The sequence below is a fragment of the Motacilla alba genome, chromosome 3 (assembly GCF_015832195.1).
Source record: "Motacilla alba alba isolate MOTALB_02 chromosome 3, Motacilla_alba_V1.0_pri, whole genome shotgun sequence".
NCBI classification, from domain to species: Eukaryota; Metazoa; Chordata; class Aves; order Passeriformes; family Motacillidae; genus Motacilla; species Motacilla alba.
The window spans coordinates 36371411-36385497 of NC_052018.1; the positions used below are offsets into that span (position 1 = coordinate 36371411).

General features: G+C 38.1%; 1 protein-coding gene across 2 annotated transcripts in view; it reads right to left on the reverse strand.

The window, feature by feature from the left end:
• Positions 1 to 14087, reverse strand: part of RNGTT (RNA guanylyltransferase and 5'-phosphatase) — a 171775-nt gene that overhangs the window by 34608 nt on the left and 123080 nt on the right. The gene's annotated exons all lie outside the window — the stretch shown is intronic.

Here is a 14087-nt window from a genome sequence, read left to right on the forward strand (position 1 = left end):
TTCAGAGCAGCAAGCCCAAGAATTAAAACAGATTAGGACACATAAAATTATGCACAGTAATACAAAAACGACATCACTACAAGCAGAGAAATACCAGAGAATCTCTGCAATATTGCCTAATGGTTTGTTAAATAAAAAGAGCCCCAGATACAGCTTGTGCTTGCTGTTCTCTTCAAGTCTTAATAAAGTCATTGCATACACCACCAAGATCCAGAGGGACAGTGGATACGTTGTCTCAAATGCCTGTTCATACTTCTGGAAAAGAGTTTGATTTCTGCAGATACTGTGCAAGGCAATGCTACCAGTACATAAACTCCAAATTCCAGAGGAGCATTAGGGCACTGCTGTTACCAACAGGCTGACAAGAAGATCACCGGCCAGCAAAAAGGGCAGGAGAGCAGTGTTCTGTTCTGACTGTATAATTACAATGTTCCTCTTGCTAAGCAAAGGCCCAGCAATCATTCCCTCCATTTTAAAGCCTCATAAGCATTGCACTGAAACACAGGTTCTTCATAATAATGAGAACTTTTTTGATTACAAACCCTGGAAAGAGTTTCTGTTTTGATTAAAAGGGACATTGAAAACCCATCATACTCCTCAGTAGCCCCAAGTTTTGATTAAGTGTTTGCTATTTTATATTTTCTTTCAATTTTACATCCCATTCCCTCTAGCAATAAGGCCTCAGATATGAATGAAATTAAATAGTGAGAAATAAGTATACATGTAGGCATCAGTCAGCTTGAGCAATGACACTGAGGTGTCTCTTTCTTACATTATTAAGCATACATAAATATAGACATATATACACATACACACATATATATACACACACTTATAATTAATACTGAGTTGGTTTTTTTTAATAACTAAGCCACCAGTCATTTTCAACTCATTTCTCACCATTGCCAGGCCTGTTTTCATAAACAAAAGAACAGCAACTTGGATGGCAATAAATAATTTTGAGCCCGCAGAATGTACATACCTTAGTATGATCTTGATTCTTCCCAGTTCTGACAACAATATGATATATATGATTTTAAACTTGTTCACCAACAGTGGGAATTGGTGGCACTCAGCAAAATTACAAAGTCAAAACATTCACACATATAAAACAGTTAAGTAAGAAGAGGTGTTGAACTATCGCTCTTCAAAAACCTTTCTGTAATTAGATATGGTATATTAAAGTTTCCAGCACACTGACAGAAATACCCCAAAAAAGGAGAGACCAGTAAGGATCTGACCACATCAGCCACAGTACAGACAGGCAAGTGGATTCCTCCCTTTCCCTATAAGTGTGCCAGTCTCCATCAGGAAGACTTGTATTGTTAGGCAATGGTTTAGCAATGGTATATGTAAGTCAGGATAAGCATACTGAGCTCATTTTCAGTCACAGAAAGTCAAATTTATTCAGAACTCAGGTGTCTGGAGCTGGAAAATCCAGCATATTGAGCTAACTTTCTCCTAGAGCTATAAAGCAAAATCAGAAAATATTTAATGGTTTTCTAAATGGAAAGAAACATACGAGAATTAATCAGCAAAGAAGGTTTTAAGAGGCTACAAAAAGAATTCAGGGTATTCAGAGAGAGGCACCTTAAAGCTGTTGCTTTAAGTATTCTTACAAAGAACTGCACATAATTATCATAAGACAGAAAAGATAGTCCACTAGCTGTTTTTCTAGTAAGGGACATTAAAAAAGAAAGGACATTCAGTGTGATAATTCCCATGTGGTTATTCTTCACGTTTTCTTAACCAGATAAAAATGTAGGACTCTTAAAAATCAAAGTCTTTAGGAATGTTTTAATTAGAAGTAACAAACATCCAGGGAACCTTAAGACTGGTCTTTCCAGGAGACTGCCCAGCTGTCTACACAGTTTTAAGATGCTATCACTGATGCATGCTCCAAATGAACTGCAAGACTTGGCTTCCTTAATAAGATTGATATTGACACAGTACAAGCTGATTACTATTCATTCATCTTCCACTGCCTCTGCTAAAAATAATTTACTTACAACTTTTTATTTGTACTCACATGGCACTTCAAAAAGCAATGTTAATGCAATGCTAGGAAAATGTTTAGGGAATGGAGTTATTTGCAGCTCTCCCTTCCTTAAATAAGAGGTTGCATTCTATATTTCTCTAGTTTACACATTCCTGTTGAGCTCTGTAGTTCAAAATCATATCACCAACATGTAAACAGTTTCCATTTAAGAACTCAAGAAGGTTGAAATGTGCACCCCAATATGATCATAATTTAATGTTCTGAAATATCTGTGGTTTATACCCCTAAATGGTCTGAGCAATTAAAAAAATACCAAATCTCATCACTAGTCTAAGCTCTTTTACTCTGGGTCTTTCTTATGAGCATAATCTTTGTATTTCAGAGGCTGAGCTCACACAGAAGAACCTGGAGAGGTAAGCAGACTGTGACAGGAGTCAGCACTGAGGCTCTGAATAAGGCAAGCTAGTGCAAGAGTGTTACCATCTCCTCAGCAGCCACCAGTGGCAGTACCAAAAAGCCATGTGCCATTGAGGAGGGGGGCAAAAGAGAGGAGTATGTGACAAACTCCATCTCACCTGGAAAAACTCAGCACAACTGACCTCTAAATGACACTTAGACGTACCTCCCACCAGTCAGTAAGTTCAAACTATGCATAACTGGTTTTGGAGTTCTTTACCACAATACCAGGGCGTACTTTTAAGTACCTAAAATTAACTTTTTATTATAAACATTAATGTGTCTAAATTGATACAGATATTCTCTCCTAATACTCTCAACTAATTACCCTTTGCCTTTAAAGGCTTCCCAATGGTTAGGAGGGTTGGCATATAAGCACTTATATGCCAAAGCTGTCTTTTAAATGTCACTCTATTTCTTACTTTGTTTAACAATTGCACAGTTCTGCTCTTAAAACACCATCAGCAGTACTTAACACCAAACCCTGATGAAAGCTGATTTTGGCCATCACTTGTAGTTGGCCAAAATCAATATCAGGCGATGAAACAGTGATGACAGTTTCACAGCACAATTATTACCTTTGAATGTCACTTCAAATAACTACCTTAAACTTATGAGAAACAATCATCAGAAATACGAATGCTTACTGGCACTTCAACACATATTCATTTTTATTTAAGAATATGTAGCAATATACAAAGTTGCCTAGCATACAGACTGTCATATATTTTATTTGTAGTCTCTTCCATTCAATACACTATCCATACAATTCCCATTTTTTTCTGTACATTGAAGGAAAGAAATATGGCTCCAAGAAACAGTAGTTCTTTAAGATGTGCTGTCCATATGTTACACAACACTCCATGCTTTCCTCTCCTATGCACCCAAGTGAGCAGACCTCTAGGCCAATATGCCTGTTAGGGCTGCAGAGTTATATTTTAATGCAAACTACATAAAAACCCCAAAAGTGTTAGGACAAACCATTTCAGAGATTTGACAATATAAAATCAAGGTCTTAAAGGCCCTTCCAGTACCAAGAAAATGCTGATAATTAGTTATCACTAATTTTCCCTAGATTTGGTCTTTTCTGGGATATAAACACACACAATGTTTTCAAAATCCAAGCTGCAGGAACCAGGAACTGCTGTTTGTGGGGGAAGCTGACCATAGGAGTAGGCATGGTCAGGCCAGGTGATCCAAAAAGTGTGGTGGCAACAGTGACAATGGCTAATGCAAATAAACACAGGACAGAACTAAGAACTTGAGTAAAAAGAAACTTGGAGTAAGGCACTGTTGGGAGAGCAGGGGATGTAGAACACAAGGGATGAGAAAGGTATAAAGGAGTGAAAAAGCAGCCCTCTGGGTTGGAAAGCACTAGGGTAGAGGTCTGGGCTGGAGACGAAAGGATTAGAGAATGGGAGCAGCATAAACTGATTTACCAGAGAGTTCATCCTCCCTGAGCACAGCTGACCTTTTCTTGGTGGCTGGGACGCTCCCAGTACCATTGCCTCCTTCCTATTGCCTTTGGCCATGGCAAGCAGAGTGACCCTTGACTGTGGACTTTATGAGGGCAGCAGATTTCAAAGGAGCCTGATCATTTCCTCTTCTCCACACAGTCTGTTCCTGCTAACTTACTAATACATATTAAGATGAAGGTGAATAACCCTTTTAGTACCTAAAGAGAGAGGGCAATAACAGAGCTGGAGAGGAACTTTTTAAAAGAGCCTGTCATGATAGGACATCAGGAGATGGCTTTAAACTGAAACAAGGCAGGTTTAGATTAGATATTAGGAAGAAATTCTTTCCTGTGGGGGTGGTGAGACACTGGAACAGGTTGCTCAGAGAAGCAGGCCTCCTCCTGGAAGTGTTCAAGACTAGGGTGGATAGAGTTTTGAGCCACCTGGTCTAGTGAATGATGTCCCTACACATGGCAGGGGGTTAGAACCTGATGATCTTGAAGGTTTTTTTCAACCCAAACCATTCTGTGATTTCAAGATAATACTGACAAAAATTCAGGCACTGCTCACCAAGCCACCAATGCTCCAGCCATTAAGTAGTATTTTGTGAAGGCAGAAAAGCAGGTGCCAAAGAGTTCCTTCATATCTTTTTGGGAAGTGTACCTTGAGGACACCACTACAGTTTGATCTGTACCCCAGATGCCCACCCCTTCAGACTCAAAAGCTGCCTTGAAAATCCACTCAGGTATCAAACAGGACCCCCCAAATTAGAGCTGAACACATTAACTTCTCAGTGCTTTGTACACAAAGCAGTTGTGAGTTTCCCTCTAGGCTACCTAGTGCTGCTGTGCAGGTTATGGAAGGAGGCTTCAAAAAGGAGCAGAGCATAAGGAGCATATGCTCCCAAAAAGGAGCAGAGAAATAATGGTTCAGGGAGGAGCCAGGAGCCGCTCCCTCTCACAGAAGCAAGTTACTGCAGATTAGCTGAACGCGGTAATTTGCTCCTGTGCGAGGCAGCAGCTCCTGCGCTTGCTCTGGTGGGTGCAAGACTTGTGACACATTGTGCAAGGACACAGACAGGCCTGCAGCTCTAGCCAAGAGCACAGGGTCAGATAGGCCTGGAAAGCAGGGAGTATGGAATGAAAAACACGATGTGTGCAGCAGGAGGGCTGAAAAGAGGTAACTGGCACTGGAAAGGTGGAATGCGTAGAAGGAAAATGATGACCAATGAACAAACATATGGCTTGGGGTGTCTGGTTTCTCAGGAAGAAAGCTGCCCTGTAACAGGCAGGGTGGTGGGCACAGAGCTGCCCACAGCAATGCTTCAGTTGTTCACTAGCCCTGGAAACAGAACATTCAACTTCTTCCTTACATTTCAACAAAAGCGCTCAGTAAATCCCAGAACTGATGACAATTTATCAAATAATGTCTTGCAGTATTTTATTAGGCAATCATAAAATTTAACTTGACAAACATTAATTTTGAAGAGTAGTTCATTACTCCATGTAAGTCAAGTAGTTTGATACTTTATTTCTGGTTTATGCTTGATGGCTGCCTGTTTCACCAGCCACTGGAGCGCCTGACCCTAGAGGAGTTTCATTCTAGATGAGTTGTGTTTGTTTCTAGGAGCTTGGTAAGTGCTATAGCCTGCCACCAAAGCTTTGTTGGATGTAATAAAACTTCACTGTTGTATCTTATAATCACAAAGGTATTTGAGATTGCTGCAAAACTGCAGAAACTTCCAAAATTCATCTTGATACTGTGCATGTCTGTCTCTGCTTGTGATGACAACATGGATGGAACTGACTGCTTTCTGTGAAGGATGAGAGGCAGCTTCTGCTGTGGTCTGTTCTTTTACCTGAAAGAACTCTCCCCAGGTCAGACAGGAATTTTTCTGGTTTATATGAACAGTGGATTGATACCTGAAACATCCTTGGTGTCTGCCTAGAGGGATCTCGCTCTATCAGAAATTATTAAAGAGGAATTCCACTGATGAGATGATGAGATGAAGGGATTAAAATACATAGATTACTTCACTTTACAGTCAGAAGCAGCAAAAAGCAGCTACACTGGCACTGGGAACTGATGTAACAACTTCACCCTTCATATGCTGTGGGCAGATTTGCACTCTTCACAGAAGCTGATAGTGAAAAGATTTCAATCCTGAGAAAGATGTGCCAAAACTGGAATAGTTGTGAAGCAAAATGGAAAGAAAAAAATATGCACATCTGCATCTTTATTGCTAAGACCACTTCAGTGTACACATCCATGGTTGATTAAGGCCAAAAATGCAACACACCCTGTTTTGAATATAAATTGGAGAGTCAGAATAAAATTTTAGGAAAATCTGTGTCATCACACTCACAGTATAAACTCCCATATTTAAAACAGCTATATAATGGGGATTAATATTAGTTATGCATTATTTGTGTGATAAGCATATACAAATACTATACTGGTATACTCTGTATGTGCTTTTAACTGTCTCTGAAAATCACTCTGGATGCATTTGCACATTTTGGGCAGACATGACTGTCAGAAGTCATGAACACAGATGAACAGTAGCCCTGACAACAGAAGTAGCACCTCTGTAAGTTAAGTAACTGTATTTTCAAACACTGCTTGAATGTTCTTCATGGGTAGCTTTGAGGATAAAGGTACCTTTCATACATAATGTTATAAATTTTGTATTCAATTGTACAAAGAAATTATTCCACTAGGTCATTATTGCACATGATGACCCAAGCACAATTAAAGCACTATGACACGGCAGAAAGGACACCATAACCATGTGGTGAAGCTGATGTCCTTTTACAAGCATGATAAATATTCTGCCTTTATCCTGTGTTCACTTAAACTGGGAGGGGAAACTGCACTGTGCTGCAATATCATAATCATAGAAACAGAAGCAGCATCCTAAGAAGTTTCTTGAAGAATCACTTAAATTCTACTACAGTGACATTCCAGTTATATTTTGCTTCCTGCTTATGATAATAATTTCCTATTGGTTTAAAACTCTAATATGTATTTTCTAGGAATATAAAAACAAGAAGAAAATCAGAAAAGAATAAAGAGAGAATTATGAAAAATGATGTTAGGGTCAAAAGAATTAACTTCCTATATTTAATTTTTAAGATCATTATTTCATTAATGTAATTCACTGACTATTGTAAGAGTAACATAGTGAAAATATTACACTAGGTATTTTAAATATTTTTTAAATATTAAAAAGGGAAATATTTTAAAACAGTAATATTTTAAAATATATAAAAGGATCCAATACAAGTTCTGAAAAAGGCTAGTAACAGTGCTTGTAAATTTAAGCTGGCATGCATATATGGTCTGCAAACAACATGCATTTCATCTTTTTCTAGAAGTATAGAGAGTCAAGAACTTGACAGTTCCACAGAAGCAGTGCCTGCAGAACAAGGACAATGGCAGCACACAGGCTTCACAGGTGAGATAGAAGAGCTGTCTCCTGCTTTCCACAGCACATTTACCTGTTTGGGCTATGAAAATATTCTAACAGAAATTGTTACTCATCAGTCAAGCAAGAAAACATTTTTTGTGGACAAATCAAAGTTATTCTAGTATAATCATTATAGTAAGGACTAGGCAAATAGACTGTATATCTGATTTAGGACATTCTTCCTCAAATAAGAGCACAAATTCAAGAAAGTTATGAGGGAACTCAAAGAGATATTATGCACTGCCACTTACAAAGTAAGAATGCAAAAATCCCTGGGTTAGAACATGAGGGGGGAAAAAGGTTGGGAAGAACACATTAAAGTGCAAAAAAAAGATACTATAAAGAGTTTTATAATGCTAAATTAATCTCTACAAGAAACAACCCTGGAGAAATGTAAGGAAGCCTCTTTCATTCCATGAATTCTGAATTTGCAGAATAGTCCAAGCCAAGTTAACGGTAACTGCAATTAACATAAAAGCGTATTCCAAACAATATTCCCAGGAAAAACACAGTGGGTAGCACAAACTATAGACTTGAATTTAACACCCTCAGCCCTCCCACAACAGTACTACAATAGCCTGTGCCATTTGTCATATTAATAAGCATGGTGCTTTCAAGCACATGCAACTCAGGCAACAATATCAATGTTATGTGCTAATTGCCCTCCAAGCTCTTATGTGTGGTACTTGAAAGGCTTCACTGCACTACCTCACTCCCTACAGTAAATCACTACCTGTCACTGACTATTGATAATGGGAATCTTGGCAGTAGCTGATCCCTGAAAGTCATACTTCCACTGAACGATGTCATCACTGTTTTATACCAAATGAAATAAAAATTACATTTAGAGGGCTTGAAACTGTAAACTGAAGTGACCTCATATCTGAGGTAATGGTGATTCGAGACCATCAAAAAGAATAAACTGATGAATATGAAGGTTTACTTTCAATTAGTAGGGTTTAATTTGCACCAACTTTTGATAAAGTGTTTGGCTGTGGTGGGGTTTTTTTGTGGGGGGTGGGAGTGTTTGTACACAAATACTTTCCTAGAGACAGGGAGATTTTTTCAAGGCCTGTTTCTGCACTTGCTAAATAAAACCACAATATCAGATGTTTCCAAACATCACTTTTTTTTGTTTGCTGCATTTAAGTCTAGTGCTGATAATATTTCAATGTTTGTCCAAAGCATGTTTGGCTTTGTTTTACAGGCAAATGACATAAAGAAGCATTTTGACTACATTTACATATAACCTATCCATGAAAAATAGAAAGGAAAACTAAGTAGAAACAAAAAGTACCTATTAAATAATCATGCTCATTCCTCTACCAATGGAATATTACTCCCTGTAGTATAATGAGCAATTTGGCCAGGCTGGCCATAAATTATCTGGAAAATGAGGCTGCTTGCCTTTTCCTTTGGGAGGTTATTACGTAGTTCAAGAGATTTCACTATTAGAATCTATTTCTGATCATAAACATCAATTTTTCTTTCTGAATATCATGCCTTTCATCTCACTGAAATATAGGACAGGAGTTAGGAACTATTCCCAATTTGCTGAAAGAGCTGCCTGACACTGGCTGTGATGCAACTCTGCCCAGATTTATCCATGTATCACAAAGCGAGAGCGCTCACACAGCTCTGCAGTGGCCTCACTGGAACACCATAAATCTACATTCTAGTCTATGACCCCAGAGGGTCCTTTCACCTTGGCCATCTTTTAAAATATAACAGACACCACAATACAGCAAATTCAACCACCAGAATTAAGTGAAGAATTGATGCCACAATGTGAAGCTTTGTATCACAAGACTTCAATAAAATACAAAATCTCATTGCAATTTTAAAGTCCAAACAAAGCAATTTTCAGTGTTTCAAGAGCTACTTAAGAAAAACAGATTTCTAACAAGTAAGATATAGAAGAAATAAATGAGATAATGAAAAAAATCTCAAGCATAGCCAAAGTAGAAAACTGGTAAAAAAAACATCATGTGGAAATACAGGATCACGTGAAAATACAAGAAGCAAACAAGAAAGATAGGGAGACTGAAGAGGCTGAGAAGGTAGTGGATTTGTTTGTACCAACCAAAAAAATAAAGGCATTTAGTCAGGAACATGGGGGTTTTTAGTCACCAAAATGAAATCTCTTCAGAAAAGGGAGGTACTAAAAGGAAAGCTCCGGAACTATATTGATAATTAAGGTGAAATAAATCACGAAATTCTGACATTTTTTTGACATAGAGGGTGTGAATTGCTATTTAGAAAAAATCCAAGTCAATCCTACACACAGAAAAGGGGTATTTTCTGCAAACTTCCCAGAGCCCCTACCCTTTAGCACAGCATTGTTCAGCACGCCTACCTTGGCCACGCATGGCAGCGCTACTTAGGAGGTTGCACATCCCCTGCACTCACACTGTGGCTGCATCTGCCTCTCTTTTGATCATTTTAATGAAAGAGTGCTTGAAAAGTAGTGGGGGACGGGAGAGGCAGCACACTGATATAATCTATTCAGACTGCCAAAAGGCATCTGTTACACTCTTATTCCAAACTAATTTATTTTTTAAATACCATAAAACTAGGCAGTAAGTACTTTCATATGGAAGACACTTCTTACTGTTAAGGACCAAATCCTGCTTGAGATTGGACAGGCAGAAAAAATGGTCAGTTTCCATCTTGGCAAAGGCCAAGTGACTACTCCATTTATATAACAAACTGTTCAATATATTTATTAGTAATCAGAAAAATCTATGAACAGAGACAGTCTGCTGATGAAGCAAGTTATGAAGCAATAGCTAGCAACTTTAGCCAGGTTACAAAGTTCATCACTTTGAAAGGAAGCTGATGTTGTATTTAGTACCACTCATACCATCTCAGCATTACTTTCCTCTGAAGTGAATGATGTGTGCTCTTTTGTGTACGAATGAGGGAAAAGTACTTACACCATTTAACTAAGGGATGTATCATAATGAGAACGAGCCTGTCAACTAGAATTCTGTTATTTCCTAGTATTTAAAGGGTTGACTTCAAAGCTCACTGAATTTTCTTTCCGTGTGAAGTTTTGTCATTCCTTTGTTCTTGGTCTTTCTAATGAAAAAAACCAAACAAAAACCACACATGCTAAAAGAAAAAAACAACCCACAAAAAAACCCCCAACCCCCAGAATTTTGTCCCATACAACTATCCTAAATTGTAAGAACAGAGCTGTAAATTTGAATACTCTGCAATTGTAACAAGTTGTGACTACAGAAAAACCATGACAAAGAACTGGCAGGGAAGTTATGATGGGGTGATCTCATCTGGCTGTAATTTCCCTCATTCTGCCCTTCATTTGACAGCACAGACGCTCCAACAGTTTTCTGGTTTTCCCAGTGCCCTGCATGCCACACCAGCGGTAGCAAGACCTCACAGGTACCCTGAGTAAAGCAATTGGTAAAGCAGTATCCTTTTCACAACGCAGGGCAAACCAAAGACTGGTCAAGTGATCTGTATTTAATTATTGTTACAAAGAAAAAGGAGTCATTGAATTAGTCCAATTGAGAGAGAATTCAAATATGATAAATATTTAAACACAAAACACATAATTAAACTGGAGCTCATAGATGCTGCTCTGATGCAGAGATGTTTTCTGCTTCTCTGTAAGAGAAACAGAAAACAAAACAAAAATTTGACATGCATGTGCATAATAAAAACATCTAGAAGACTAAAATTTTCTCCTTAAAATAAAACAGAGAATATAAAATTCACCTGTCTACACTTAGCAGAGATATAATCAGTATGAAAATTCCCATCTTGTTATTAAAGATCCTCCATGGGAAGAGCACCCTTAGCCATATGTATGCACACAGCCAGACCACTCCAAGCGATTTCTTTTCCTTCCTGTTTCTCCACATCACTTTAATAATTTATTAAAAATAAATATTTTATTAATTAATCATGCACAACCAGAAAAATGATTGAAATACAGTCTACAAACCTTTTAGGTATGAGTTCATGGGGGACTATGCAGATTGCAATCCCAAGGTGAAGCCCGTAATGAACAACGAATTGTTTGTTTGGAATGTAGGATATGGACCCAGCTGCCACTCCATCCAGACCCAAGTGCCACCAGCAGAATGCTTGAACAGCCATCTGCTGCAAACAAACCTACCACCCAAAATAAGGTAGGAAGGCTGTCAGAGACCTCATGAACGCTACTGAATGCTTCAAGCTCATTACTGAAACCTTCACGGACTGTGCCAGATTTAGTTCCTCTGTCAATTATAAAATTAAATCCTTCAGCATAGTCATACACAAACTTGTAAATTAAATTTTTTTTAACAGAAATTCTTCAGGTAGTAAGAGACATAAATTAGAATTCCATATTCTGATATTATTAAGAAATGTAGCCTTCCTGGGTCTGACTATCTTGCAATATCAGCTAACAACACTGTGATACTCATTATTGCATCCATAATCTACAAGGCATTTGCAGGAAACCTACCCTGTGATTCTAGCATGTTACCCTGCTAGAAAAAAAAAATTAAAAAATTGTATCCTGACCCATAAGGCTCCTTTCTCTAGAAGGGAAATCACTCCTCTGTATAAGGGTGCTCTGCTTCACTTCAGAAGTGCCAAATCCCCTTCAGTAACCCCTTTATCCATTTCTCTATATTTCCTTTATTTCTCACTCTAATGTTCAGCTGCCCCTTGGTTTTGTTTTCCATAGACTTCTAAAGATGGCTATGTCCTCTTAAATCATTCCACCCCTCTCTGACCTTTTACCCCAACTCCCAAATTCAGAGGGGAAGCATACTTTTATCAGAGCCACCAGGAGGGGAGTGGGAATGCACTGGGACGATGGCATGGAAGGCAGACAGGAGTAGAAACAAAAAAACCCTGCTGAGATGCCTCTGCTCCACACACAGCTCCAAGGTTCACAGCTACCGTTCCAGTTTCTCCTGAGCAGCCTTGATCTCCACTCCAGTTTAAACCTGAGGCAGCTACAAAACCCACACAGGGCACTAGGCAGGCTCCCTCCTTCCCAGGCACTTGGCACACGGTCACACCTGAACTCACACTCTGAGAAGTCCCATGCAGCCAGACACACCTCCCTGTGTGAGGAAGAGGACCAGGAATCTCCATCCTAAGGAGCTGCTTCTAGAAAATTTTTTGTCCGATACAACCATTTTGCAAGCTCTTCATATGCTATCAGTATTCTTTTCCAATACCAGCTTTTTAGACTTTATTTTAAATTATTATTCAATTTTGTGACACACTCTCTAAAAAGTCAAATAAGCTGAAGTCTGTGTGATAAGAGACTTGCAGAAATGTATATTTTCTATAAACTGTGGGGGAAAAAAATCGAATTCTTTATTACAATTTCTGCGTTATTATTACAGAAAGAGAGCATCTTTTCATTTACTGTACTGAATGATTAATTTTTATTATGTAGGGCACAAGTGAAAGAGCAATTATGATTAAATATAAACTGCACAAGACAAAAAAATTGGTTACTTCCAGACCCTGGTTGATAACCACTGATTTAACTGGTATCAGAATGACCTGCTTTGTCTCTTCTTTCACATCTTTCTGAGAAGATTTATGTAATGTAAATTATTAAGTTATTAATTAACAAATGTACAGTAAAGCAGGGACATTTTTTCCATTTTGCAGTCTGCCTCCAATACATAATTTTTTTACTTCAAGCAATTTTGCATGTCCTCTTGGACTATAATTTACCCTTGCTAAAAAAAGCTTGCTTAAAAAAATAAGTGCAACGTGGTTCAGTATATTTTTGTTACCCACGCAGAAAACACTCATTGTGATTTTTAAGGTACCTGCATGTATAATAAGCCTTTTAAAGTAATATAGCTAACTACAATTATCTACTGGTAATACAGAAAAAAAAGATCACAATGTTAATTATAAAAATAGTGAACTTAATTCAGGTTTGATTTAGGTTAGGACAGTCTCTACGAAATAGTAGTATGTTTTCTTAGGCTAAGCAATACAGCCAGAAAAAACAAGGATGGAGCATGCAAGTTAATCTCAAGTATGAAGAAAGACTTTGATGTCAAGAAATTTGGCTATTTTTTAATATATGTATGATAAGCATAACAAAACATAAGCAATTGGCTTTCCCTATATACCAGCTACATCCCTCAGACCATCAAAGAGAAAAACTTACCAATTGGCATACAGGAATGAAATTTCAGCTATTTCATGGAAATTCTATGCATTTTAACCAGGACTTTAATCACTTTGGAATAGTTACAGAAAAAAAAAAATAATCACCTTTACTGGGAAACTAACCCTGAAGACTCACATGCAAATATGGGTGAGAGAAGTAAAGGAAAATGAATAAAACTTCAGCAGAAACACAAAATTGAATCTATCTGGGAACAGTGACACAGTAATGAGAAGGCACAGAAGAGAGAAAAGGGCAGACTGGTAGAGCACATATTACTGTAATAGATGATGGGAAACCTACATTTTAACACACCCCTGCTGTCAAGTTTTATATCAGCTAGGAAACCCAAGAGCTGAGTGTCTCATATCTTCTTTTACAACCTTGTTTCTTAAAAGAAGTGCAATTTAGAAGTGGTCAAAGTTATTCTGTTTACTCAGCTACTACAGAGATCTGTGCTCTGGTTCTGTGCTCTGTCCCAGTACAGCCCCTGGGGTCAACTCTTTGTGGAAGAATTCAATTTCTTTTAGACATTCCTCTGCT